At 37.6% G+C, this 26306-nt stretch overlaps 1 long non-coding RNA gene across 2 annotated transcripts in view; it reads right to left on the reverse strand.

The window, feature by feature from the left end:
* Positions 1–239: 239 nt before the first annotated feature.
* Positions 240–26306, reverse strand: part of LOC107572490 (uncharacterized) — a 45130-nt gene continuing 19063 nt past the window's right edge. For both annotated transcript variants that reach the window (XR_001607356.1, XR_001607357.1), the window contains exons 3-4: positions 822–993; positions 240–747 (exon numbers count right to left, since the gene is read on the reverse strand). This is a non-coding gene — a long non-coding RNA (uncharacterized lncRNA). The remainder of the gene's footprint in view (positions 748–821; positions 994–26306) is intronic.

Consider the following 26306-nt stretch of genomic DNA (forward strand, 5'->3'; position numbering starts at 1 on the left):
AGCTAGAAAAAAGGCCTTCATCTATGAGAAGCATAGAATAGCCAGGCTGAGATTTGAAAAAGACCATACAGATTAGATCTTATCTGATGAGTCCAATCTCTGGAGAGGCCTACAAACCACAGTGTCCAGTACCCTCTGTGAAATTTGGTGGAGGATCGGTGATTACCTCGGGGTGCTCCATCAAGGTGTGGATGGAGGACCACCAGATCAAGACCCTGTCATGGCTAGCCCAATCTGACTCATACTGTACATGCACTGTTAGTGTATGACTGTCAAATGCTCCTTAATATAAAGAGCTCAGTTGAAGTTTTATCAAGCACTGCTTTGAGGGGATCTAATTTTAATTGTCCACCTCCACCTTTTATAACGTCTATTCCTGCCTGCTTGTGCTGGTCGCTATGGGATTTCACTGGGAGGAAATGCCGCCGACAGAGGGGAAAGCGGGGAGGAATTGCATTCAAGCTAAAGCTATGTTTATCAAGTTTACCGGCGCACTATCCTTGCCTGGATTACTCTGGTTTTGGGTTGGACAGTGGCCGTACTATTTCGCCGCGACCCCTGGAGTTTATTCATCAGTGTGTTCAGCAAGAAATCCCGAATGTTTCACATGGCTCTTATCAGTACCGGTTGTCTTTTCGTTCACGACGAGAAGGAGTCAATCATGGAAATCTTCGTCCATTGAGACGTGCGATACAGCCGGTTGGTGAGTCAACATGGGTCAAGATGGCCCTGGTAAAAGCTCAATCTCTGGTGAACAAGACATTTATTTTGCATGATTTTCTCACTTCAAATGATTTGGATTTTTTATTTGTGACTGAGACCTGGTTGACTGCGGGTGATTTGAGTCCTTTCTCTGATCTTGTGCCTTCAAATTGTACTTTTATAAACTGTCCAAGAACTACTGGAAAGGTTGGCGTGCTGGAGAACACAGTGGAGCCAGACGAGCAGGAAAACATGGTGGAGCCGGTGAAGCTGGAGACCACCAGGGCAGAACTGAAACATAGAACACAGAGAGATTATTGGCGGCCTCAATGGCTGTGACAGAGAGCTCAGAGAGTTCAAAGAAGGAAAAAAAGAGCAGAACAGACAAAGAGTTCAGGGACAGGCTCTGTGATTGTGTCAAAGCAGAAAGAGAATTCAAGAGCAAGTGCTGCCGCCTCAGGAGAAGCTGTAGTGGATGCCACTGCCTCGGGAGGAGCCGAAGAAGTGTGTGCAGCCCAAACACACAAGATGGTGGTAGCATCAAAGTAAGCGACCTTAGACTACCGGCTTGAGACTAGGCCTGTCGCGATAATTAAATAACCGTCTAATCGCAATTATGTGATCTAACCGTGGTTGTTTCAGACAACCACGATTATTGTGCTTTTTATACGGCACAAGGGGGAGTCATACACCAAAAGAAACAGAAGAGCACCAGTTTGGTTTTCATGCACTGCATAGCCTATATCATCTGAAGCCATTCCATATCTTAATGTGAGGGGCAGAATTATATTTACATCATTACATTTATTCTAAATCTTCCTTCTGCTGCAGCTGTCAGTTATTCTCTGCTCAGCATTCAAACAGCATGTCACATTCAGTTATGACAGTCAGCATGGTAAAACTCTCTCCTAAGATGATATATTCCCATTATAATACTTGATGTGTAGATAAAGGTCTGGGGATTCGCATAAAATTACATCTTGCTGGAGTTCATTGCTCTCTCATTTCTCTTCTCTTTGTTTGTACCATGTGGAGTGCAGCGTGCTGTGACTTATGTTGCTTCAAGTGCACCATTCTGCACCCTGGATATGCACAAGAGCTTTGTGCCGCTCTGCTTCCGTTTTGCACACAGAAAGATTTTTAGAAGCTTTTATTTTTCTCATGATTTCGATCTTATTTTCATGTATGTATTTTGTAAGAATACAAATAGTTAACAGTATAAACGTTTAAATTGTATAATGTGCACCAAAGATTTTTGTCAAGATATTGTTTTTGCTGCTAAATTATACAGTCAGCTAGTTTAATTTCATATCTTATATATTTTTATTCAAATTTAGTTTTTCTCTGTAAAGAGGAAATGAGTATTTAGTGGATTGTGTTTAACAAAGGGTTTAAAAAAGAGTGACCATTAGTTCTGCAAACACAGTATTGATATTCTGTAGTGGTGTAGAAAAAAACCAGCGCTGGTGTTGAATCGTTATTGGCCGATTCTTAGAATTTGGAATACCCTACCTAATCTTACACTGCAAAATAATAACTAAAAAAAGATTAAAAGATAACATCATAATTACTGAACCCTTAAATTAAGCACAGTTATATAATAAAAAAACAGACAATTAATCATGATAATCAGCTTAATCATCATAAACACCAAAGCCCTAAAACAGACAATTAATCTCAATAACCGTGACTATTTTTAGACACATAATCGTCAGCCAAATTTCATAATTGTGACAGCCCTACTTGAGACCCCCAGGCGAGGAAGAGCAGAGACCACCAGACTTTGATGTGCTGAGACCACTGTACTCAGGACCACAAGACTTGGATGCGCTGAGAGCACTGGATTTGAGACTACCAGACTTGGAAGCATTGAGACCCGTGGTGGGCCAAGTTCCACGGCCACCAGAGCTTGACGCACACAATCCCCTACAATACATTGACAATACACCAACAATACATCCAACAATAGACAAGGCCTGACAAAGAATATGGGAAAACACTGGGGTTTAAATACACAAGATAACAAGGGGCTAACATGGGACAGGTAAAGGTGATTAATCGTCATGGAACCATACATGGGTAACTATTGGAAATAAAAAGGAACATGTAACAAACATGAACTCCACTGGACAAGACGATATGGCAAACACCCAACGCAAACACAGGATATAAATATGCAAGGACAAGCTACAGGTAAGGTGTCTGATAGCTGATGAGTGTTGCTAGTCAACACCGTCCAGCAGCTCTGACCACACCTATGTCACATTAGGGAGACAGACATAAACCTGCAAACATCCAGACAACTCATACTTTGATTGCAGTAAGCACATTTTACTTAATGGAAGACTAAAGAGCTGTTAATGATAATGCAAACTAATGTTAAAGTGAAAAAAATTAAAATAATGTGAGACAAATAAGCTACATGACTTTATAATCTAAGTCAAAGGTCTTCAACCCTGCTCCTAGGGAACCACTGTTCTGCAAAGTTTCTTTCCAACCTGTATCAGCACACCTGGCCTGTGACTTTTCAAGTTATCCTGAAGACCTTGATTAGTTGGTTCAGGTGTGTTTGATTAGGGTTAGAGATGAACTCTGCAGGAAGTGGGCCCCCAGGAGCAGGATTGAAGACTTAGATTATAAGTATTTAAGGGGGAAATTGTATATATCTCTTCTACCATCTACACACACACACACACACACAAAAACATTAGGTGAAGCTCTTTCTGATAAGCAAAGGTTTTGTGAAGGTATTGATTTTAAATAGCATTTTTTACACTCATGTTTTGTTGCCATGTTAAAGAGAAGCAGTGATTCAAGTGTTCTTTTACATAAAAAAAAAACAGAGCAATAAATCAAATGAAGAATAGGCTAAAGACATCTTAAGGCTAATCCACACCCGCACTGACAGATGCCAACAAACGGCAATAGACAGTTTTGTCGGGTTTTGTCTGATCAGTGTGTTACCCTTGTCTGTTGGCATTGGTCTGCACTTGTTTTTGCCAACTGAACATGTTGAATCAGCGTTTGTCGGTCTTGGAATGTCTGAGAAGTGACAACCTGTACTCTATCAGCTGTCAGGGTTGGTCTGCGTCTGTCGGTGCAGTATGAATGGGCCTTTAAATACAAAGGGATTTAGTCATTAATAGATAATGTAGGCAAATAATTTTTTAAGTATGCAAAATACTTTCAGAATAGATATTTAACATGAATGTCCCATTTTAACGGATTATTAAAAATAATTTTTATGTGTACGAGTTCATACAAATTTATGAATGGTTATAGTTCTTTAGAAATGAAAATGTTCTTGTTGTTATATGTTCTTCTGATCCATGATTTGGTTCTAGATATCATCTTTCTAAATCAAGGCCATCATTTTTTGATTGAGCCAGAAACCATAACACAAAATACCCTAGCAGCTGTATAGCAACATGCTAAATCAACACTTTGACAACCACATAGTGGGGCTGGGCGGTATGATGGTATATATCGCTACAGCGAAATAAAGTGTCTATCGTTAGAGATTTTGCTATATCGTGTGTTCCACATTATGCAAATATATCTGCGTAACACACTGCTTAAACGTTATACACCTTTTGAGTGATAAGGAAACATGCATGAATGAGAAAATAAAGAATGGTACGCACTTGGTAGAGTTATTAAGTGCAATAAGCAGTGAAAAAGAACTCAATGCGGTGCTTGCGCTGACTGACACACAGTCGAAGTGCGCGCACTGAAAGCCCCTCTCTCGACAGCATGTGATCACGAAAACAGTGTGCTTGAGTGGTCAAATACGCAAACAGTTATGTCATAATGCCCGTCGTGTTCAAGTAAGCACAGTCGGTTATATGTTAAATTAATGTAAAATAGTTGGGTGAAATCCGGATGTGTTTCAGTATATTGGATCAGTGCAGTTGGTCTTAAAGGGACAGCAGCCTTATTTACCTGCTGCTGTCTGTCACTATTAATGTTAAAGGGGTCATATGATGTTGCTAAAAAGAACATTATTTTGTGTATTTGATGTAATGAAATGTGTTTATGCGGTTTAAGGTTCAAAAAACACATTATTTTCCACATACTGTACATTATTGTTTCTCATCTATGCCCCGCCTTTCTGAAACGCGTAAATTTTTACAAAGCTCATCAGTCTGAAAAGCAAGGTGTGCTGTGATTGGCCAGCTATCCAGTGCGTTGTGATTGGCCTGTGACTGAATGGTCGCTGATTATTCTGATCAGGCCCTAACCTTCCCCGCTGTTACCCTAACAGTTACCCTAAGTATAGCCAAAACGAATATAGATGTTTACGTTAAGAAGCACCACTAATTAATGAATTAACATTAATTAATATGAAGTGTCTATGTAAACTAAGTGCAAATAGCCTGCCACTGTAAAATCCAATAGTTTACCTTACTTAGATCTAATTAGTTATCTTAACTTAGTTGTTATACTTACTTGGTTTTATTAATTTACAGCTAATTTTGGACAGCAGCCTTATTTACCTGCTGCTGTCTGTCACTATTAATGTTAAAGGGGTCATATGATGTTGCTAAAAAGAACATTATTTTGTGTATTTGATGTAATGAAATGTGTTTATGCGGTTTAAGGTTCAAAAAACACATTATTTTCCACATACTGTACATTATTGTTTCTCATCTATGCCCCGCCTTTCTGAAACGCGTAAATTTTTACAAAGCTCATCAGTCTGAAAAGCAAGGTGTGCTGTGATTGGCCAGCTATCCAGTGCGTTGTGATTGGCCTGTGACTGAATGGTCGCTGATTATTCTGATCAGGCCCTAACCTTCCCCGCTGTTACCCTAACAGTTACCCTAAGTATAGCCAAAACGAATATAGATGTTTACGTTAAGAAGCACCACTAATTAATGAATTAACATTAATTAATATGAAGTGTCTATGTAAACTAAGTGCAAATAGCCTGCCACTGTAAAATCCAATAGTTTACCTTACTTAGATCTAATTAGTTATCTTAACTTAGTTGTTATACTTACTTGGTTTTATTAATTTACAGCTAATTTTAAGGCAAATAAAACAACTTACTTGCTGCAATGAGTAGTAACTCTTACTTAAACTATTCAAGTAGTCACAAACAAAACCGATGACATTAATACACCATTAATATGCTAATGTGCAACAAAACAACAGAAGAAGAAATACGGAAGGTTAGCAAAGAGTATAGAAGACCTTAAAGAAGCACATAATTTTGGGAAAATTTCCTGTGTATTTGCTGGTAAATTACTAAGATACTTTTATAAAGATTAATGTTGATTATATACCTAGTTCAACAAAAAATGAAAATTATGCCACTTAATCTTCCTCCTGTCATTCCATCCCATAAAAAATGTGCAACTTCAAGACATGAATGAAGATATTTAACCCAAAACTCTCATTCTGTCAGTCAAAAGGACACATTTATGTTGCATTCCAAAGAGCTCTGTTAAGAGCCCAACAGTGAAAAATTTAACCATATCCGTATCGGCTTGGGCCGGATCAGCACAAAATGGAATGGTTAAGCAACAAGAATGGTTTGGCCTGACGGTGGAAAAGCAGCTCAAATCTTCGGAAGAGACATGATTGCTATTTGATCAACTGTCTAATGTTTTGGGTAAATAGACATTCAGTTGAAGGACAGATATTTCTCGGATTTCACTGAAAATGTCTTTATTTGTGTGCCGAAAATAAACAAAAGTCATGTTTGAGTAAATTATCACATAAATTTCAAGTTTGCGTGAACTAACCCAATGGCATGTCAGTGTAGGCAGGACAGATAACACTGACAACTGATCATCCATAATTCCCTGCTAATATTGTTTTTATTTGGTTTTATACAGGTGTCTGATATAGATGCAGTCTGGGCCCTAGTATCTGTTGGGTTGCTGACTCTCATTGAAGATGAAGTACTTCTCCAAATCTTCTCTGCCTTGACCCCGTGTCTTTTGCCATCATTGTTCAGGGTAGTACTGCAAAGAACAGTCTCCAGGGTCTACCTCAGCCATTTGCTTCCAGACTGCCATGTGCTATGTTTGGATCACTGGTACAGTACATTTGAATTACCCTAATACTGTGAAGAACACTTACAGTGTGATGCTTGACTTGGGACATAAAAAAAACCATTGGAAACTTGTGCGGCCAACTCAGTGCCATACTTACTCATCGTACTGCTACCTCCACTGTTTACAAGAAGCATACCCTAAATCAGATTGTTTTTGCTTTGTTTCAAAATGTTTGTAATACAAGTTAAAACTGCACTGAAAAACAAAAAAAAATAATTACCTTTAACTTTGATCTTTCACTACCTTAAATCTATGTGTAATTGTATGTGTGTGATGAATGGAACATTGTTGTCAGTCATTTGTAATGGGTGTTTGAAGCACTTAAGTTAGTGGAGTAACGCTTAATTGTTTTTTTAAGGCAATCGGTTTGCATGCTTTTAGCAAGTAAATCAGATTGCTGTTTAAGTAAATACAACTTAGAAATTCCAAGTTGTGGGAAATGTTACATGAGTTGGCTCAACTTAAATAAAAGAGTTGGTTAAAATACGCACATAGTATATTGTACTTATTAATTTAGTTGTTGAAAATAGTGATTCTGAGTTACCAGAACTTTGCGTGTAAGTTTACAACACTAAATAAACCTTTGTTAGTACAAATTACAATTCTTATTTACCTTTACTTGGTTTTTTCAAGGCAATCGGTTTGCATGCTTTTTTAAAGTAAGGTTTACTAATTGGAATTTACAGTGTGCCTTGTTGGCAAAAGCTGTTTAAACTAACTCCACACATCATTGCCTGGTTGAGCCAGACCCAATTACAAAAGAAACCAGTCTGCTTGTAGAATGGCATGGAGAGTAAGAATTGTGCATATATCTTTCGACGATACTGAACAGAGTTCGAATCAGACTTTTCCCAATACATATCTGCCACTATTTATCTGTATAAATTACATCTAAGTAACACTATTTGCACTTAGTGCAAAGAAAATCCTACAAAGAAAACACTACTGTATATTGCAAATTGCGTCTAAATAATCATAAATAAATTACATATATAAACAGTGACACACTGTCATGGCTTTTTCTTAAGTTTCAATGTAAATATCGTTCTATCCAAAGTGGTGCATCTTCCATGACTAGTGCATAATAACAGTGCTGTGGACAGTAGATTAATAGCAAACTTCCTTTACACTCTGGCTGAAGGTCAGGGAACGTCAAGTTCTTACAGGAAGAGATAACGTTAAAACCACACCGAGATATAGAACCTCAGCAGCTATGAGGGCCATTATTTTTGCTTCATAACTATTTTGCTCAAAAAGACCAGGCTTCACAGATAATTAAAAAAAAAAATCACAGTGCAGATCCAATTTGAGATTATTCTACATGAAGAATATCATTGCGAAGATGAAAAATAAATTATCTATGTATGTTTCTGTGTGTAAGCATGTGGTTCTGCAAATCTTTTTTTACACAATGTGCACAGTATTCATATGCGTGTATTTGCATACTTGGAAATGATGGAACAGGCTGGTTGTTGAAGCTGATGAGAATCTAATGTGCAGTGATTTAAAGTTCGGTCACACTACACTGCTCTTTTCACTGACTTCTATATATATATATACCCAAAATGCAAGCTCAAGTGTTACATTTTGTATTTTATATTGTTTGTTATATGTAGAATTTATGTTTTTCAAAAAGAGGCCACAGAGCATGACATCATATCATGATCATTGCAGTGAAATACTGCATGCTTAAAATCTAGTGTGACAGTAACATAAAGGTGTCGCCTGTGTTCTGTTGGTCAGCATGGTGAATACACGATTAAACTTGAACATGAGTTACATCTGTGTGGGGAATTTTTTCTCCCTCACACAACATTTCCAAACAATCAGATTGCTGTTGAAATGACTGGATTTCATCCACAAAGGTTCACGGAGCAATGGTAAATGTGAACAGCACCTTAAGGCTTTGTTCACACACAGAACCTAATTTTGATATGCTCTTTAAATCTGATCTTCAGGACTGACTGTCTAGCACTGCCATTTTGATTTATGTCCAAAACTGCTCACTTATTTCCTATTCATTATATAGCAATTGCCTGTACCTGTAGATCACTAGATGGGGAAAGCGTAAGCAAAAATAAGTGAATTGGACGCAACTAAGATACTAAGTACATTAACACACATGCTACACAACTTCAGTTTTGTCCATTGTTGCATTCTGAAATGTGTCAGACCATAATTCAAAAACACAGCATAAATATGTGCACCTTTGTAAGTAGTACTACCACAAGTGGTGCTAGAGGGTCTCCTTACAGCCACAACTAGTCTCATGCAATGCATACATTTGGAGGGATTTTTGCAGATTAAAGGTAGTTGGTCTATCAACATGTTTATAGCTAGCTACCTGAACAATGAAACATCCAGGTTAACCCCACAGACATTTAGTTGCAATGAAATCAAAATTAGCGACAGATCCTTTCTTCCATATCGTGATGTACATTTGAATTGTTCACAATAAGATAGTTGCCATCAAAGTTACATAATCCCCTTGACCTGCAAGATATTCTGCTGCTTTTAATAAAATTTTATAAAAAATATTCAACCAAGGCATCATTAAACTATTATAAACATGTTATTAAATATTTTTTGGGGGAAAAAAACTAAGAAAAAAATTCTAAACATTTTCTAAACATTAATGTACAAAATTATTCAACCCCCAAAAGTTACACAGTTGAAGAGCAACTATAAAATGCATTTAGTGACTTTTTCTAAATCTCTAAAGCAAATATACTCTGGTTATTATACAGCCCATTTTGTAGATTTTTTCTCAGCCGGTGTCAGACACTGACAAAGCTTTAGCTTGCTCTCCTGTTGTGCTTATGGCTCAGTGCCACCCGCTAGTGGCACCTCCTCTATAATGCTGAGAAAAGCCTTGCCAAAGTAAGAGAAATGAGATTCCTTTTTTCCATTTATACAATGTTGATAGCGGGTAAAAAGAGAAAACATTCTCTAAAGATAGAAGATACACACAGAGGCCGATAAGGGAGCGCTGGGCCAGGATACGGTGACGCTGTAACTATTTCATCTTCCATGGTAACTTAAACAGCAGACAAAAGGCTTCACACTCCAGGGCCCTCTGCCAGCATGCCAAGATTGACTGGGATTGTAATAATTCATAGACTTTGGGGCTTCACTCTCCAGAAGTGAGCGAATGCATTAAGCTCTGATGAAATGGCCACTTGGCTGTTGAGCATCAGCCTCCATGTGTGCCGCATGTGGTCAGTTCAGCCAGGCAGAGGCCTGAGGTTGAATAGAAGTTCTGGGTGATGTGAATGTCACTCGGCCAGCTTGGTGGGAGTACTCATGAATGCATGAGCTCACACAAGGTTGTGTGATTGGGGCATAACAATGGAAAAGCATGCAATAATGGGCCAAAGAAGCTCCTGTCCTTGACTTCAGCTGCATGTGTCATCAAGAACATATGGCACATATGGCACATGCACCAGTAGAAACAACTACCACCATAATACTAGCAACTAAGAACTATTTATACATGAACAGTAAAGGATATAGGAAGAACAGAAACAAAGAGACAAAACTTTTCAAAATATAGGGCATATGTACACAGTCATTTTGAATTAATTGAAATTACAATATACTAATGAAAAGTTTGGACAACTGCCTATACTGTATATGAATTTCTTTACAAAATGATATTATTATTATTATTATTGCCTATATGTGAATTTCTTTACAAAAGGAGATTATTATTATTATTATTGATGGATTGGAGGTTTGAGAAAGTACATGCTTTATTTCCCTTTATCTGAAAGGGACTTTCATCTTACACACATCCATTGACCCTCCCTGTCCTTCAAGCTGCAAAAAGAGATTGAGTGTGCATAGTTACACAAAAACACTACGGCAAATGTGCATAATGAGGTAAAATGAGAAAACCTTTAACATTAAATTGTAAACCCAGGGACCATTGAAGACATAGCATCTGCCTGCCAACAAACCTTCCCACAGTCCCCCACCTTATCATCATTAGCCACTGGATACAGATACAAAATAAGTAGCCCTTACAGTGGGCCATTAAAGTGTCATTTGGGCAACTATGCATGAAGAGCCCGAGATAACACGCAGTGCTGATGCAGATCCAAGTTTTTGAATCATAGCCTCATATACAGCACTTAAATCAAACTGCACACTAAAGCAGTCAAGGGTTTCATTAAAGAACGAGTCATTCAGCAAGACAAATACTTTCAGAATGGAGGGAGGCGACGTGTCAACAAAACCATATATACAAACATGTTACAGTTTTTGTTACATTCTTTGCATCTGACAAAAAAAACATGCATTTAAAGGTGATGTAATTTTTGTACTTTACATGATTTAATTATAATGATATAATTAACTCATTTTACTGTAATTAGCAAGGGCTTAAATGCAGCCCATTTGTATTTTGTAATCTTGAAAAATGTAAAGCACAGCAACACAGTCTCAACCAATGGCATGAGTTTGGGATGGGGCTATTTGTTTGGTTGAGCAAAGACATATAAGGGAAGGTTTGGAAAAAATAGTCATTATTTTTAATCCATTCCATTTAGTGTTCCATTTAATCCATTCCATTCCACTAGAAATTATACAATGCAACTGCAAGAGGTGACACATAAACAGTGCATTTTAATGGCTATTGTTTTGACTCTTTATGGCATGAAATCATATTGTCAGTAAAAGCCTGATGCTTAAGTGCAAGTGTAGATTTCTACAGCCTATTTCACATGTAAGCCAGTGGCCGGACCACCACTTCTGATCGTTCTTTATCATGTTATAGCCAGAAAAATATGGCATTCCTCCCCCAAAGCATGTGAACGAGAGATATAGATTATGAATAGTGTCGTCTGGCTTAATAAACAGCTTTGTCTGACACAATCTGCAGCATGGTGTGACCCGCTCTACATCTGTAAGAGTCATACATTTGGCGCGGGGTTGTCCACATGCCAATGTATTAAATGCATCAGAGCGCAGAGATAGCATCACTTATAGTGCTCATTCCTTATGTGCTGCCTGTCGGCATGGTTACATCTCCCCAAATAGCCTCCCACAGGTGAGTTTTTTTTAAAGACACTAAATCAGTCCTCAAAAGAATTGTGTGTACATATATATATATATATATATACACACTGTATATATATGTTAGCCGCTTTTATCAGAACATGGAAGGGGAAGACGGTGTAAAAAAGTCCATTTGATAAATAAAGTGTTTGCAAGTTCCTTTTTTGACAAGGGCAAAATGACGGGAAGAATTTAAGCATCCCGAAAGGCCAAGTAAAATTGAATGCCAAAAAACTCTAAGCTCGTGTGTCTAAAAAGAAATTCAATTAAATGGGATTTTAGCGTTCTGAATGCATGAGAGTCTTTGCACAGCTGATAAGGGCTTCAGTGAGCTAAGACCACCTTTATGCCAGCAAACGATCTGTTCCCTCTAAACGTGTAATCCTTACTCGCAGCACAATATGGATAGCTGAAATATCAATGCGCTGGGGAACCAATTTAAACATATTGAATCAAGTGAGGGGGATAGTTGAGGATGGACTTCCTGTGACTTAGAGAGCAGCCACACAAGCTTTAACGTCTCTCTAACCCAATAGGTTTCATCATGTCAGAAATATTTTGCAACATCCTCTGTCGCGAAAGTTAGCACGCAATACCCGCTTATTTTCAGAAAATATATAACGTAAATGCGCATTTGCAACTCACCAGAAACACCAACAACCTCAGACACCTTGATCCAAGCAACATTTTTTATTTTCACGTCTCTGTACACAGACAGAGACACATCATAAATGACTGGGAAACCCGCCACAGCAATAATTAATCTCTCTTCCATTTTGATTAGGAACTAATGTGTGGTCGGAACTAAAGTTTACAGGACTGCGTTCTCTGGGACCCTCTCAAGCGGAGGAATTCTACATTCCGATTGGTTGCCGCCCAACAGCGTCATAGTTCATTACCATAAAGTTGAACTGATTTCAACTCTCCTTGACGCCCTCGCCGGCCAAGACGCGCCGCGCCGCTCCTCGCCGCTTTTCGCCGCCCGCTCACATTGAAAATGAATGTCTTCCGGTCACTTTGACGCTCTCGCCGCCGGCGGTGTGAACGCACAGTAACACTATGTCCAACTGTACTGTACCTTACCGGCATGTAAGAAACTGCACCATGGCATCCATGTGTATGGCCATACAGAGTTCGGGCAGATAGCAGATAGACCTAAAATTTTATAAATATGAATAAATAGATACGGAAATAATTATAGTTAATTCCAAATGAGACATTTTTCTACGATATAAAACAGAGTAAAGTTGTTTTCAATGATCAAAAATATAATTCAAATAAAAATAATCTGTTTAAATAAACGCTTAAGTTAGACTCATGGAGATCAGCAACATTTGAATGACACAGTAAGACAACCGAATCACAAATTCCTAAGACAATAAAAAAAAAGATCTAAAAGCCACTGTACTTGCTTCAGTAACAGTTTATGGACAGTGACCACTTTTTAACAGTGTATTAAAACTTCAATTTAGAGAACCTGTATGACATCACGAATCCTGACCATTGGAAATACTCATGTTGGTGAGATGTCATACAAAAAAAAAGTAGAAAGGCAGGTAGAAATATGTTAACAATTTCAAAACGATAGACATTTTCTAAAAATAGATTTGAAAATTTATGTAAGGAGTGCTTTCTTTTAAGGCTCCAATTAAGAAGTACTTTGTACACCTCTAAATTACCCATTGCACACGAGTAATTGAATGCCTAAGATTACGGTTAATTAATAAATTACAGGGGAACGCACAATGAGCAGTCATTAATGTTGCCAAGAGGGTTGATTTGATACATAAATGTTTTAACAGTTTATGCGGCTTACGCGTTACGTGATCACATTATGCCATCTCAAATTATTAATTAAAGAAAGCCAATTAAATTATTTGCTCCATTATGTATTTTAGGGATTCAGAGAGCATTGTGGAGTGTTTCTCCTCCACCTTTTTAGCAGGCAGGATTTAAGTGCCTATTTGAAATCAATTTCTCTAATAATGATCCTAATGAGCTCATCAATTAAGTCTGCCATAATGGGATGTTAGCTCTGCTTGTGGTTATCACTTTAAGTCTGCCACTAATTTCCATGCTTCATCTATCAAAGATGATTGGCTAATACAGTGTCGGCCTGTTAGGGGTGATATGGAGATCAGAGGAGGACGCCGAGTTGAAACCTTCGCTGGTCTACGAGTGAATAACAATGACATTGATGATATCCTCTGAGACCCGTGTGTCAGTGCATGTTTGGAGTATATGCTCTATTCTTCTTTTTAGGGTCGTGGATGCAAGAAGGGGGCCGCGTTCGGCCATGGGGGCTTTTTAGATTGGCCCATCCTGCACATCCCATTTGAAGCGTAAATATAAATGAGCCTCATAATGGATTTCAACATCTCAGCCTTATTTACATAAGCAAGCTTTTCAATGGTCGTTCCACATCAGGGATCCCATTATTTGGCTCCTTTCAGAACCATTTATGAGCTTTGCCCTCTCCTCTGACCCTCCCATTTCAAACATTCCCCAAAGCACAAGTCTGTGATGACAGTGACAAGTGCACACTCTTCATGCTGACGTAATGTATGCTTTGCTTAACCGCCGAGTGTTTTCTCAAAGCTCAGTGTATAGAGCAGTTGTTTAACCCCTGGATTTAATAGGCACTCCAGCAGGGGCATTCAGCTCAAAGAAACACAAGACACTCAGTTGCTGGGTCTAAGAGGTGGTGGTCTATATGGTGGAATGTCACCAAACCTGTGAAGAACATGTCCAGGTCATATTTCACCCCAACATCAGAAGAAAAATATTATTTTGCATAAAGAAAATGAAGGCTAACTTTTTAATATAATCTAAAGATACAAGCAAATCAAGAGGAAAATGCAGTGTGATGTTTGCATCTTTTACTTTAAAAGTAAATCTTCCACAAAAAAAAACAAACAGATGCAGTCATTTCCATAATGACCAATGTAATCTTCCAAGAGCAGTGTAAATGAGCAACTACTGCAGCCATGTCAAGCGCAAAATGGGTTAAGACAGGTTTTTGGGGGGTGTTGAATAATGGCGCAAATACCAGTAAATTGACTACTGCAAACCTTAGTAAATCACATTGCATAATTTATTTAAATACTCTCCTCCCATAAATTTTGCAATATGCAATCAGATCAGCTGCAAAAATAAATGTGTCCAAGCCTTTTCATTGCTAATTTTGTGTCTTTAGTAAATCCTGAAAGTTTTTTTTAACACCAAAAGAAGGTTTGGTACAAGCTGTTAGTAAATCTGGTCCTTAGAGTCTATGTGTTATTAAATAAAAAAAATTGTAACAATTTCCTTGGATGGAAAACATTACAATTACAGAATATCCATGTATTAATAATAAAACATTGACTGCTTGATTAGATTAGTTGTTAACATATTTACACTTCTATTTTCAGTATCTAAGTTAGTTTATAATAAGTGAACCATACAGACAGACAAAATGTATAAACATGCATATGTACATGAGTTATATTGCAAAACAGACCGTGACACAACCAAATGATTAATTGAAGCATGGCTTTGTTTGATTAATTGATTTATTTTACAAATTTTACACAACTCATTTATTATTTCATGATAAGATAAGAAGATAAGTCAAAAACCAAGTGAGTATAGGTTATCAGATGCTAAATGATATTAAAGGTTCACTATGCAGAATTTTTCATATAAATAAATTATAGACTTATAAAAAATAATCCCTCTCAATCAATACGTTATGAGCCACTATAATTGTGTGGTGGTGTTTGTGTCTACCGAGACACTGCCCTGTGCATATATTTTCTTATTAGGATCATAACAATGAATCTTTGATTCTGGTTTCATACATTTGATGAAATTTTTTTTTTAAATAAATAATAATGATATTATAGTAATGTGATTTTAACCATTTTTAGCAGATACAATTTTTTTATGTCTGTGTAACTAAGTTCAAATTCAGGGAAGAAGGAGGCGGGATCTGGCAAACATTTAACAAACTTTAATAACATGTCTATATGTTGTGTGCACAAAGTTAAAACTTCTCAAAACTACATACAGAGAATAAGTTATTTTTAGGAAACATGCTTAGTTTCATGATTTTCTTATGCTCAGAGGGTTGACAGAAAATGTTAATGTTAGAGGGTTAACATTTCCAGTTACTAATGTAACCTCAGTTCCCTGAGATGAGGGAACGAGACGTTGCATCAGAGCTGGTGTTATGGGGAAACACCTTTCTCAATCACACTGTTTTACTGTTTCTGTCTTAAAGGCAGAAACTTCTCAGCTCAAACTCAGCAGTGGAGTAATTACTGATTAGGAGCACCCCTTCACAAGGTGGGCTCACATCAAAATAAAGCCCAGTTCCACTCCCTAAGAAGGGGATATGCCGGATGCTTGAGAGGCAGAAGCCTGAGATAGCATACTCTGAATTCAGCATGCCGAGCTCCACTCATTTTAGAGGGGAGAGAGCCATGTTTACATATTCCGTCAACATACACACTCATTTGTAGGGACTGTGAAGTGGTACACTGTACCCATGAAGCAAACTCAAAAAGACTGTGATGAGGACTATCTGAATACAGAAGCAGGCATTTTCCAGATATTAAGATGATTAGTCCTCCTGCGATCTGATTCAGCTCAAACAGTCAGAGTGAGTGTTCTGATAATGCATCCCAAAATGTCAGAATTTTAGAGCTTGCAAAGCAGATAGTATTACACCATTGACACGGGGCAAATTGTGCTTTTCATATGGAACTTGCCACTTTAAGGCAAAAGGGTGAGAGAAAGAAATGTGATACAGAAGCTCCTTCTGTATTCTGTGTTCCAGCTTTGTCACTCTAAGCAAGAGGCTGAAGCGTTGCAAAACTACAGTCGCACAGAGCACTATGCATAGGAAGAGTTCTGAAAACAGTGGTATAGCCGGTGTATTAACATAGTAGGGCTATGAATGATAGCATCGCCAGTGTACACAGTGGCTAGAGTAAGCAACACTACAAACCTATAAGAATAACAGCAGCATATAACAATAACTTCTAAGGCTAGTGTTAAGACTAAAAAAAAAATCCATATACTAGGAAAACTCTTTTTTGAGGATTTTTTAGTGCACTTAGCACAGTATGAGCAGGGTTTGCACATAAGTGGGGTTGTACATAATGAAATGCAAAACCTGTGCTGCTAACAATTGGAGGCTTGTGTAGCAGCTTAGCCTGTTGGTCCAAGGCTATTCGTCATAATCAGCGGCACTTTTCTCATTAGTAAAAATCCATTACTCGTCGACTTTATCAGCCACCCAGCGTTATCGGCACGGCAGCAGCAATCCTTGCATGCAGTGCAGGGGATGAAAGGTGTCCCTGTGTGCCTTAATAAGGCTAGTGTTTCAGAAGTCCTCGGTCAGGTATCACTTTATGCTAGAGTTAGCTGCGTTGAGTCAATTCTCACCCACTGCTGCAACAGGCTTACAAATTGAGGAGAAAATGGTCACAGTAGGCCACTATCAAGCACAAAGCAATTCAACAGTCCCACTGTTTTGTGTATTCAGTATTTAGAGGCCCAAAGATGGAGTTTATTGTTAGGCTGTCAAGAAGACAAGTGAGGTCCCACCACGACACCACGCCACTTAAACATTTAATAATTTGAGCTGACAGTGTCAGTTAAATTATTGAAAATCAGACTAGAATTTCAGCCAACTCTCAGGCAGCAAATTTATTCATAATAATAATTTAAAAAATACCACCAAGTGATGCATCAGAGTTTTCAATTTTTCAGTAATATCCGTCACACTGATTTCATAATTTTTTTCATAATTAATATTAATATTATTATTTGATTTTCAATGATTGTTGTTTATTGGTTTATGTTTATGGTTTTTAACAAGGGGTAGCCATCATAACAAAGCATTTAATATACATGAATATGGTAAAATGCTTAATTTTATACCAATATGTATTGGAGGTCCCTCACTGAAAAAAAAGGTCATCTAAAAGATATGAAATTTCCTTGTTTTATAATTTCAAGTCAAAAATATTATTATTGCTGAATCAACCTAAATACATTAATTTGCTGCTTTATATGAGTTAAATCAGGTAGTAATATCTCTTTTAAGTAACAATCAAAGATGATCCATCCTCATAATTATGTTTTGGTTCATGTTAGTATAAAGCCCTTGAAAGCATGCAGTGATGTACTTCTAAATGGATGGTCGTGAATGTGGCACATTGCTCAGTAGGTACATCTAACCGGTGATCTGTGATTTCACACCTTTATTATAACACAAGCACTCATGCACCAGCATGATCAGAGGTCATTACGGCGTGACTGAGCAGCAGCGCTAGCCATGGTGGTGAGTGAGTTAATCACCAGGGGAGCCAGTGCTATGAAATGACTCTCTGCTTTTTACGAATGGCTCCCATCTCTCCTCTTAATCTGTATTTTACGAGTGAGAAACTTTGCATTATGCAAATCGGTGGATGGGAACAGGTGACATTTCAACGGAGAACACGAGCAACAGCCCAGTCTGGTCTGGGATGCTGATTTAGACATTAGTATCTGTCATCTTGGCCACAGTGCCCAAACCTTGATCTGCATAGCAGAAAAAAATCTTGTTTAATCTATCAGATTTAAGGTGGAAACGGTATGAATGTGTTTAAGGTGTGGACAAGACAGCTATTTATATGACTGTGTATGAAAATAAATAGACAGCTGTATGGACTTCAAAAAACAAGATAGTTGTGTGCGGTTTGCTTTCTTTTAAAATATTTTATGTAAATCACCTCCAAATAGCCAATTACCTTTAGTTTATGTCACAGAATAATATATGGAAAATATTATTGCTAATACACATTAAAAGCCCATCAATTCCTAATTTGATTTGATTTAGACTATGGGACTGAATATCTGAACCCTAAAATCACACAAGTTAGATTGTGTGTGTTTGTTTAATCAAATATTTAGATTGATCTGATTGTGCTTTCAGCTACCAATAAGCTTTGGATAACACATTTTACGATGTACCATGTTCTGTAGAAATTCCACAGATTTTCTCCTCAAATTCAATTTCAAAAACAAATAAAAAAATACAATAAAAACGATATAATTAAGCAAATAAATATCAACAAAACAAACAAACTATTTTAAATCTAACCAAATACAAATTTGAGTAATTTAAAACAAAACCAAGAAAAATCAGTCCTAAAACAAGGCACTCCACTTTCTGTTAATCCCATGTTTTCAAGTACCAAGTAAACAGTATGTGTTGTGAATCTGTCGGCAGAGATCCTTTATCCCCACTCCCACCCTCTTCACATTGCATGAAACATGTAGAGGCTCCGTTCCACCTTAAATGAGAACATCAGCACAAGCTTGGCTGCCCCTGGCTAATGTTTGCATCCAATAAAGAACAAATCAGCACCCCAACTTGGCTCATCTTATCATGCAGTCATAACTGATGATCAAAGAAGTCATAAAGATCCCATTTAATCTTTCGCCTATCTATCACACTGATGTCTTCATCGTCTTTGTGCAGCGGTAATATCAGCCCATTACCAAAGCAAAATAGATCTGGCGTTAATACAAGGCGAATGAAGTGCTCACTTTGACGTGACAGTGTGATCAGTGAGAGCGGTAATCTGCGGGAATAAAAAAAATATCTCAATTATTCGCTGAGTGTAATGTGGGAGAGCAGCTTCACGCATGCACATCTGCTTTCATATATTGTGACACGCGCTGATAAAACATCCTTGCCAATTTATACTCTCTTTGCTTGACTAATCTCTAACAGCTCCTAGCACCTCTAATCACTCCATCAGCCGCCAAGAGTCCACAAGAGAAAAAGAGAGCTTTCCAAATAGAGAGCTATTCAATTGCTACCCAAATGAGAGGGATATTGGAAGACTATACTCAATTCAAATTACATTTGTAAATGAGGCAAGCTCTTTTAATACGGAGGCATTAGGGATTTTTATCTTGCAGCCTGCAAATATAAAGGGACATTACAAGCGGAGCGTGTTGGCTGTATTCAAAATCTCAGGTAAATTGCAGCAGATCCAGTCGAGAGGAGCCGTTTGCTGTGGACCACTGGAGAATGCACCAGTGGAGACCATTATTGCAATAACTTATCTGCGCTGCACCGTCAAAATGCATAAAATAACTGATATAAAAAAACAACCAAAACACACGCTTTTCAGAAATTGCACGCTGAGAGGGGAACCTCAGCTGATGAGAACAGAGGGGCAGTGGCTCTAGCCACCAGGCCACAACCTTGTGCATCTTGTGACTTATGTTTTAATTTTGTCATAATCCTAAATCTTTCTGCTTAAAATTAAAAAATTAAATTAAATGTTAAATAAATTAAAAAATATTGTGTGGTCTCAGTTGTTTGGACTGTAAGTCATGCAGGGGAAAACCACAACACAACAAGACAAAATCAAATATCACCAGAAGACTTAAGGAATTCAAGTGCTATAATATACTGAGCACTAATTAACACCAGCACGTGGGACTCAGTTGTATTTCATAATTACTCCTGTAGGCTTGGGAACAGCCCCTCACGCAACTATCATTACCCCAATTATCATAAATTTCCCTGTGCACCAATTAACAATATGGGAGGGCAGTGCTGCATGTATTTTAAGTGTTATAATTAAGCCAGGCTCTTTTGTTAATTAGCCTGTTCTGACTCTTTGCTTTTTATGCTACTCGTCTACTCATTACCAGAGTCATTTAATTCAATTAGCACCTTAATTAGATGAACAGCCATGTTCTGATGTTGCAAGTCTTGTTGGAGAAGCATGGCATGATTAGCAAAGACAAACATGGCATGCAAATTGTGGATGCCACTGCTGGAGGTTGAATGGAGCTATGGAGACGAGCCAGATCACCCATAATGAAACACAAACATACACAAAAGAGGCCACTCTCTGAAATACAAATGGCTTACTGACAAACATCATAGACAAAATGGTTAAAATTTATATGAAAGGAAATGGGAAAGTGTTTCAGACACCGTAACTGGTCAACACTTCTTTTAAATTGCACCATGTTTAATTACTTTGTTGCAGTTAACTTAAAGGAATAGTTCACCCAAAAATAGAAATTCTGTCATTAATTACTAATCTTCATTTACGTTGTTAATGCAACCCGGGATCATTGGAAAAACTTGTATGCGGCAACTTTTGTGCACAATGAAATTGCATTGTTTTTTGCACATTTCGTGACACTTTCAAAGTGAAATGTCAGTGAGTAGCACTAAAAGCAACTTCAGTTTTATCTGGAACAGATGAACGTGAATCTGAAAACATTTTATTACATTGGTTGTTGTATGTATCACGGCAGTTCAGAAACGAAATGTCCACTGAGTGGCGCTAAAAGGTTAATGCTCTATCGCAGTGGTTCACATCTATAGTCCTGGGGACTCATTGCTCTGCACATTTTGTCTTTATTATCAGCTCATGCTCCCTCCTAACGAGCCGATGATCTGAATCAGGTGCATTAAATAAGAAAGACATGTGCAGAGCAGTGGGTCCCTGGACTGGAGTTAAGAACCACTGCTCTGTTGCGTTTGAAAATAACACACCACCTACAGTAGACCCGACCCTAAACCTAACCCATAGTGTTAACAAAAGCTAACATCAGATCTGGGAGGAAAAAAAATCTGAGACAACCATATAATTTTAGCTTTCTTCTGTAAGTGTTTGAGGTCTTTAGTCTTGGCTCATGTTTCACGGTACTAGTACCCAAGCACTCCGCATCGAAAGTGAATCTGGCAACATTTTATTACTAGAACTTCTTGAAAAGCCGAACCTATGGAGCTGGTTATGTGACGCAAACATTGAAATGTATTAGTTTGAGAACCATGCACTATAGTAAAAAATATTTTGCCATCATAACATAGTATTAATCTTTCATCTATAAGGCTTTATTAATTAATAATCTGGCCCTATAATAATTTGAAAAGGTATAAAAGATGTTGGTGTTTTACTGCCTTTTAGTGTTGATTTTAGCTGGAAACTGCAGTAAATTGTATGTATAGGTACGTTTTTGGAGTTTGTCAAAAATGTAAGTTGAAGCATGTTCTTACAATGAACTTATGTTGTGTTATTCACTATTCACAGCTCTCTGCAAAACTTGTTTCTGATTGGTCAGTTACGACATTCTGAGGTGTTTTAACAACCATCATCAATTGCAACTCTGAATATGAACATACCGCTCACCCAGGTATCACAGACTCGCTCTCTCTTGATTCATACAAAAACAGCTGCTGCAATCTTGTGTCTCTGTTACAGTTATCGATTGTACTGAAAATGAAGTCAGATCACTTCAGAATTAAAGGGGTCATATGATGCAATTTCAAGTTTTCCGTTCTCTCTGGAGTGTTACAAGCTGTTCTTGCATAGATAATATCCCTAAAGTTGCAAAGACTAAAGCCTCAAACTCAAAGAGATATTCTTTATAAAAGTTAAGACTCGTCCACGCCCTCCTAAAACGCCTTGTTTAAACATGCCCCCACATGTCTACGTCACGATGTGGGAAGATTTGCATAACGCTGGCCAAATGTTCACGCAAAGAAAGAAGGCGTAACTTTATTGTTGCTGCCACCGCTGCCGCCATATTGTGAAAATACTGTGTGTTTCGTTGCGAAAGCGAAAATACTTAGTTTGGCCTTCCAAAAGAGGACACGACTAGAAATCAGTGGTTAAGTTGTATTTACAACACTGTTCCAGAACAGTTCAACCCAAATATTCAGTGCAGCACATTTTATGGAGGACTGTTTCCTGATCCTGGAAGAGTAGACTACAATGCCGGCTGTTCTGACTCACAGATTGTAAGTAAGTTTTTTATATTTAAAGGATTTGCCTCTGATGATTCAAACGCGAGTTTTGAGCAGTGTAGAGTAGGATTTGTTGTTTGTTATTTCTCCGATCACAAATGCAGACATGGTTTTATGTTTACGCGGCCCGATGCAACGCAATGCGTAAAAAGACAGTATAAATCATTATAATCCATAATTATGTCCCCACTGGATGCAACAAATGCCTTGTTTATAATGGGTTTTCATGTTTTTGTCTCGTCGCTCCAGCTGGACAGGGCATCATCACAGTATGGTGAGGGGCGTAACATTTCCGTCACACACTTGAGGTATTCGGCCAATCACAACGCACTGGATAGCTGGCCAATCACAGCACACCTTGCTTTTCAAGACCGATGAGCTTTGTAAAAATCAATGCGTTTCAGAAAGGTGGGGCATAGATGAGAAACAATAATGTACAGTATGTGGACAATAATGTGTTTTTTGGACCTTAAACCGCATAAACACATTTCATTACACCAAATACACAAAATAATGTTCTTTTTAGCAACATCATATGACCCCTTTAATAGTACTGTTATATTGTTTCTGTGTTCATCTTCTTGCCAGGATGATTGTTTTGTATACTGTAATGGATTATAAAATAATAAACTGGTAAGATTTAAACAATTTGATATCAAAACACTGTAAAAAAAATAAACGAAAAAGAAAATGGTGAAATGCATGGCAGCACAGAGTGCCAAACATTTACAATTAATGGAAATAATGGTTAAAGATCTTTTTTTTTAAACTATTCTCATTTATATCCTATAATTTTTCTTAAATGTTCTACAAAAAAAACCTCTTATTTTACAGGTATTTCCTGGATTATCATTGTGAAACTTTCTCTGTAAAATGTAAATCTCTTGCAGTTAACCATTAGCTAGCAACAACACAAGCATGAGCTAATGTAACTATCACTGCATCAGCAATTACACAGTTACTGCTTTTAAATAAAGCAACATGCAGCATAACATCAATGGTCTTTTCCTGGACTGAAGCACAGACTCTACTCTTCAGCACAATGGCAACCAACAAAACTCAGACAACAGAAACCCTTTAAATCCTAACAGAACATTAAACAATAACAGATCTCTCTATGGATCTCAGCATCTTCACTTATTACTAACCAGTCTGACTTTATTTCTTTCATACAAATGTATTATTAAGAATTAAAAGAGGTTTAGATGTTGATGTTTTATTGAAAATAATATAGTTTGACGTTACCATTGTGGAGATAAGCATTTGCTTTAGTTGGGCTTTCGACCCTTGACTTTTTAAAATTAGTTTTTCTCTGGCTGCTGTAACTGTGTTTCTACAGCTCATTATGTTATAGCAAGAATTATAAGAGAAAATCTGATGAGATGAAGTTGCCAGTCATGTGACGTTTTATTTATATTTTAATTTATGTATTTATTTTTACACTAAAGGTGTTTGATAGTAATAACTTAGGAAGTATGTGTAAAATAACAGTGTTTTCAGCTTATTTAAATAAGGAGATTTTACTTTAATTTTAAGGTTTTTGTTTGGCACTCTGTGCTGCCAGTCATTTGATTATTTATTTTTTTTACAGTGAAGGTGTTTGATCATAATAATTCAGGAAATACATGTAAAATAACAGTGTTTTCAGCTTATTTAAATAAGGAGATTTTACTTTAATTTTAAGGTTTTTGTTTGGCACTCTGTGCTGCCAGTCATTTGATTATTTATTTTTTTTACAGTGAAGGTGTTTGATCATAATAATTCAGGAAATACATGTAAAATAACAGTGTTTTCAGCTTATTTAAATAAGGAGATTTTAAATTTTTTGTTTGTCCACTATTGCTGCCAGTCATTTGACCGGTTTGTCATCTAACAGTTTTGTTTATATTTAATTGATTATATTTGTAATTTTACATAAATTTGTATGTTATTTAAAAAACAGAAAAATACTGTATAAAATACAGCAATTTTTCTGTATAAAAAAGTGTGAATAACTGTAATTTGTCATTAATGTCATAATACTTAAAATAACAGCCGAGTAGTTAATTTTACAGAGTTTTGACTACAATTTAAAATAAAAGAAAACAACCTGAAAAAAAGGGTTCTTAGTTATTTTCTGTAAAATTAGGATTTTATTTTACAGTATATATCTCTTGTTCCCATAATTATTTTTGTGGTGAAAAGTTATGTAACAAGTGGCATGGCATCACTGGCAGAGCCTCCAGCAGACTCCATGAGGGCGAGGGCGATTGGTATTTGCCAGAGAATACCAGAATTGGTGCAGTGGGCTCTGGGTTCCCCCTGGTGCATGACAATGTCTGGCCTCATGTGGCCATAGTGTGTAGGCAATTTCTGGATGACAAAGGCATTGATTCCATTGACTGGACCTCATGTTTCCTGGACTTGAATCCAATCGAAAACCTCTGGGACATTATGTATTGGAGCATCCAAAACTGCTAAGTAGCACCACAGACTGTCTAGGAGCTCACTGATGCCCTGATCCAGGTCTGGACACCAGAACACCATCCACCATCTCATTAGGAGCATACAGAGACATTACTGTTGGGAGTGCATACAGGCATGTACCACTACTGGCTTTCACTATGAGTTGCTTTGATGAAATTCATATTCGAATAGTTCCTGTATCAAATGAAGGCCCACCTTCTGAAATATGAAATGTGCTGTGATTGGTTAGCTTGGCCAGTGTGTGCTGTGATTGGCAGCACTCGGCGCCTGGTCGGGAAATGTAATGCCCCTTACCATAGCTGCCTGCGAGTTTCAGTGTAAATATTGTGTCAATATCAAATCAATTTGAGCGCGATTTAAACCCGGATGATTGTAACCACTCTAAGTTCGTCTGCCTTGGGAAAGCTAGCGCGTCTCTGACATAGTGATAACACTCATTGCCTTCTCTAGTGCAGCTCAACCAGGTCTCGTCCCATTCATCAGTATTTGTGATATCACAAATCCCGGAAAATATGCGTTGTAGTCCAAACGAGTCATTCGTTGTAGTTTTTGTTTATATTTAACCGCGTTTAACCGCGTACAGTCAATTGACTGGGCGTGATTATCGCTTCATTTTGACTAAAACACTGCCGCCAGGAATTACAGAGGAAGAGTTGATTGCAGAGATTGATGTTTTGAGTCCTAAACGGGATGCGCCGCCATCTCGCCACGGTGCTTTATCAAAAGGTGATAAACCATTAGATCTGTCACAACCAAAATCTTTCCGAGCGTTGCAAATAGTTGATTCGGAGGACGATGAAGATGATGCGTGGATTTGGGCTGATGTGGAAAAGATAAAAGAATTTCAGACAATTGCCTGCTTTTCTAGTGAAATTGTCTTCAGCTAAGCAAGATTTGTCGCATGCTGCAAACACGAAACAGAAAGCAGGCGAAAATCCTGTTGCATTTTTCAATCGATTTAAGCATGCTTGGACTGAAGAATCTGCCATTCCATTAGATGAACATTCTCCTTTGTTTGTCAATACGTTTTTGAATAACATGCAAACAGAAACATTGACAACTTCGAATATAACAGATATTTCTGTTGACGCTTTGTTTCGGAGACTGCGTGAGCTTTCCACCGCGGGAGCTTTTGAAGCCTCCCGAGGGAAACCTACAGCAATGATGCTGATTAATACTGTTGTCAAAACAGGGACGAA

The sequence above is a fragment of the Sinocyclocheilus grahami genome, unplaced genomic scaffold (assembly GCF_001515645.1).
Source record: "Sinocyclocheilus grahami isolate Dianchi unplaced genomic scaffold, SAMN03320097.WGS_v1.1 scaffold1760.1, whole genome shotgun sequence".
NCBI lineage: Eukaryota > Metazoa > Chordata > Actinopteri > Cypriniformes > Cyprinidae > Sinocyclocheilus > Sinocyclocheilus grahami.